This window comes from Lactuca virosa, chromosome 2 (genome assembly GCF_052849685.1).
Source record: "Lactuca virosa cultivar CGN04683 chromosome 2, Lactuca_virosa_CGN04683_v6, whole genome shotgun sequence".
In the NCBI taxonomy this organism is placed as follows: domain Eukaryota; kingdom Viridiplantae; phylum Streptophyta; class Magnoliopsida; order Asterales; family Asteraceae; genus Lactuca; species Lactuca virosa.
This window is the reverse complement of record NC_136427.1, coordinates 253,055,243-253,059,805: the sequence shown is the minus strand read 5'-3', so window position 1 is coordinate 253,059,805 and position 4,563 is coordinate 253,055,243.

Below are 4,563 nucleotides of genomic sequence, written 5' to 3'. Positions count from 1 at the left end.
AATCCTAATTAATCTTGAGGTAGTTCATAAAATGTGTTTTTGTAACTTGTCCTCAAGTTACATAAAAGGTCACATTTATGAATCTTAAAACTCATAAAAGTGCCATAGGTTACATAAAAAAAATGAAGAGTCTTTTTCATTAAATAGTATTATGACTCCATAACTTGTCCTCAAGTTATGGATGTTTAAGAGTCACTTCTTTAAAAGTGTTATTAAAGAATAAGAGGTTACATAAAAAATGAAGAGTCTTCATTTTAATGAACCATTAAACTCATAAGTTATGAAATGAAAAGTTTTGAATAGTTTCAAAAACTTGCCCTCAAGTTTTGGAATTTGTAAAGTTTTCACTTATGAATACTTTAATTCCAAGTCAAGCCCTTAGAATTTTAAAAGTTAAAATTCAACCCTTATACTTTATAATATTATAAGTTAATAATATTTATATATATGTATAAGAGTAAAGTCGTCTTACCATTAGTAGGCCTCATTCACGAAGCCGGTCTATAAGGGGGGTATAAGGTTACTGCCTATAAAATGGCAGTTTAATGGGTGTCCACTCTCACCCACCACTTCCTTGACCGGTGGAGGGTCGTTAGCCGAACGGGTTGGACAAAGACTATAATTCTCCCTTCATTAAAAGTATTAATGATAAATACTAAGTAACTAAACTCTTAATAATACCCAATCTTAGTTACATAGGAAAATGTGAATTTGGTGTTAATCCATGAAATTACACTTTGCACTTTGTTTAAACCGTTAGTGGAGCGTGTGTGGTTAACCGGTACACTAACCTGGATTTAACAAAGTAGGCAAAGGGTAACTTAATATTTATCATAGTATCGGTGGAGCTCGTGTGGTTAACCGGCACATCGATTGAGGGGTAAACATTAAGGGTACCAAGTATATTTGCATGGTTACTTCACACCTTGTTTTGTGATCCTCGGCATCCCAGTCACAAAACCTGAAGGGCACACTCGAGATTGAAACATGCCATTGAAAAGTTCAATGAATCTCAAAAGATCTAGGAGTTTCAAATCCAAGTAAAAACCTAATTAAATTATTTCATTTTTCATGGTGGAAATTGGTGAATTGTCATTCACCTACCTTCAAATATTTTATAGCTTGGATTACGGCATCCCTCTTCCAAGTTATAAAATAGTTTGTTGGGTCCTAGCCTTAATATTTCATATTGGGTGTTATATTAAGGACTTTAGATCAACTATCTTGAATATCTCCCAAAAAGATGTCTGGTTCAGATATCTATGATCCTCCCAAATCTCTTGGAACTTCACTTCCTCCACCTCCTCCAATTATTCTCCCTAAACCACAAGTTCAAGGTCACTCAAGCCCTATTGGCAAGCAAGGTCTATGTGTGATCGCATCTTGGAGATGAAGTCACATATTGACAAGTCGGGAGAGTTGGGTGTCAAACTCTTGAGAAAGTTGGTGGTTCAATCACTTTCTAAGTCACATAGTGAATTCCTTTGGGACTACTATGAAACAGACTATGACATGACCCTTAATGATCTTATCTATTTGCTTGGTGCTGCTGAATCAGCAATAATTTGGAGCACTGGGAGAGCAAATTTGATTAGTATATCAACTTCCCAAGCTACCATGGACATTAACAATGGTAACATGACCAAATGGTAAAGAGAAAGGCTAAGTCTGCGATAGTCCCATGTACCATTCCCAAAGAGTCCCTATGTTTCTCTTGACAAAGGAAGGGGCATTGGTTGCGAAGCAGCCTATTTACCTGAAAGATCATAAGGTTGATCAAGTCAAGAAGATTAACTCTACTTCAGGTAAAGTCCACTATCTAACTTTGTTAAATTTCTATTATGAGATTCTTGTTACATGATGTGACTGGGTCACATGTTGATGTTTTAAGAATCAAAGAAAAGTGGAGAAATCTTAAAGGAAGTATATGATGATTCTGATCGCGACGGTGGATTTCGATCGCATCAGAATTTTGAGCAGTTGCTTAAGAAGTTATGATATATTGCTAAGGAATAGATAACAACAATTTTCCATGTGGATTGTAAGGATAAGTTTTTCCGCAAAGTTTTAAAATAACAGAAAATTGTTTAATTTTGTTTATTTGAAGTATCCTTACAATGACATTTGTGGAAAATTGTTGCTTATATGATTCTACTGACAGCAATATTGGAAAATGGATTTGATTCTTTCATTTGTGGTAGTGTCTAAATTTACCAAATCAGGAAAGTTCCTCATCACCCAAGTTTCAATTGGACCGAAACTTGGAATCATGCAAGTTGAATAGTATGATGAATGAGAACTTTCAAGCATTGGAAAATCAAGACTAATTACTTGTTCACATGGATGTGTGAGTCAAGTGAAGGACTAAAGGGATCGAGTACACATTCTTGTGCACTGGTCATGTCCACCACAAAGCTCGTTAAGACTATTTGATTTACTAAAGTTTAGTAAATATGGTTATACTTACAAGTTTAAGTATAATTCTGAAACATTGGAAAAGTCTCAATGTATGGCAGAACGAAAGGGAAGAATCAAATTAGGCAGAAAGATAAAAGTTTCTCAAATCTGATATCATGTTTGTGATCGTCTTAATGATTTAGAAATCATATCACAATTAGTCCTCTAAAGGTCATCTTAGTGCATTCTTATGACTAAGAAGAGGAGTCATGAATTGTTGAAATGGTTAGATCAGGAAGATGAGTCATACTTCGTTCCAAAACAATTCTTAGAGTCATACTCCAAGATTGTAACTTGAGTGACATATCTTAAAGAAAGGTTTAAAACACTTGTCAAATGTAAGAGTAAAAGTGTCCTACTCTTGTACATTTGAAATTGGTAAGTTGTGATGTTTAGGATAAAACAAAGACCAACTAAGGCCAATTGTGTGAAGTGTTTGTCTTGATAAAGAATCCGCACTATCTCTTGAATATTTGGCAAGATAGTCTTATATGTCAAGAGGACAGTGGGAGTCTTAAAGATCCTAAAAAGAATTTCAAGAACTAATCAAGAATAAAACCTGAGGTTCTTCACTAGCACACGACTTGAGGTTTATAACCTATCGTGTTGACATGCCCATTCCAGTTAAAGTTGGCTTTGCATAGGAGTTCTGAAAGTTCTCAATTGGTTGCATAACAACTTGGAAGCAATGGCAGGCCCTGTACTGCCAGGTGGCAAGAAGTTAAGATTGCATAAGTTCAGTCCATATGAGTTTGGATTTGTCATTATCCTTGTCTTGTGACTATGGTTTTGACGATTCACATGGATAAGGAACACATACACCATAAAATCTAAGGGTCATAAGGTTTCTCTCCGATTCATGAAAATGATGGTGAGGAAACACTTCCACCAAGTAGATTTGAAGCAGATGACAAAAGGTCTAAACAATTGAGACTATGATTACGGCATCCCTTTTCATAGTTCTGAAATTGTTTAGACACACATGCATGCTATCTAAGGAAAGGTGTATGATTTTGATAAAGTTTTATCAAAGCATCTCGTATCAGAAATCTGAACTTTGGTAAGAAAGTCAATAAAGTATTGATTTCTAGAAGTACAGTTGATTTCTGAGTATATGTCAAAGCTAGTGGGAGCATAAGTGTTATGCTAATAATCATCATGTTAGTGGGAGCATGATAATTATTGTTAGTGTTGCAAGTTAGCAATGTTAATTATAGAAAACAAAAGTTTCAATTCGTGAGGCTGCAGGGATTGAAAAAGTTGTTTTGCTATAATTAAGGGAGAGGATATACTTCATTTCAGTTCTAAAGGCTTAGATTGAGACCTTAATCATCTTTAGTCAAGAATATATATATGAATTTCATGTTGGATTGGTTCAACTTAAGAAAATTCTATATATTGTGTTCTCAAAATTCGATTATGATTACGGCATCCCTCTTCATAGTCAAATTTTGAAAACATGGCAAATAAAAATATTGTAGCAAAAGACTGGTCTAGAATCATGTCTTTATGTGAGACATCATGAATCGTGTACAATTTGCTTTGGGTACAGAATCGATTGCATGTGCTATAATATTTGTCATTTCTAAATTTTTCCAAATGCCCAGAGGCATTAAGAAGGGAAAAGGTCTAGAATTGGATATGACTAAAATGATTAAGCAATTGTCGAGGACAATCTGAGGTTTACCAAAGATTGGTTGCTCAGGGACAGTTGGAAGTATAGTGCTAATTTTGGAAGGACCATATTGACATATTCTGAAAAGAGGCATCTCTTGTTCAGAAGTGATAGTCAAAATGAGAATATTGAGTTGTCTCCATAGGTGGAAGTTATCTGTGTAAGATTAGAAAACTTAATGCAACAAGCATGTCCAAAGCAATGTACTTTGAATATGAGACTTAGTTTCCATGGAGTTGATCTCCATTGGAATACCTTATAATGACTGTTGACAAGTCTTTGTGGCTTTGTGCATAATCATTACAAGAGGAACAGTGCATATAAGTTTAAAATCTAAACAGATTTCGATAAATGATAGGAAGTTGGAATTCTTACATTTAAGACAAGGATTTGGGAGTGTGAAAAGAGAATCATTGAAATTATGTTCAATT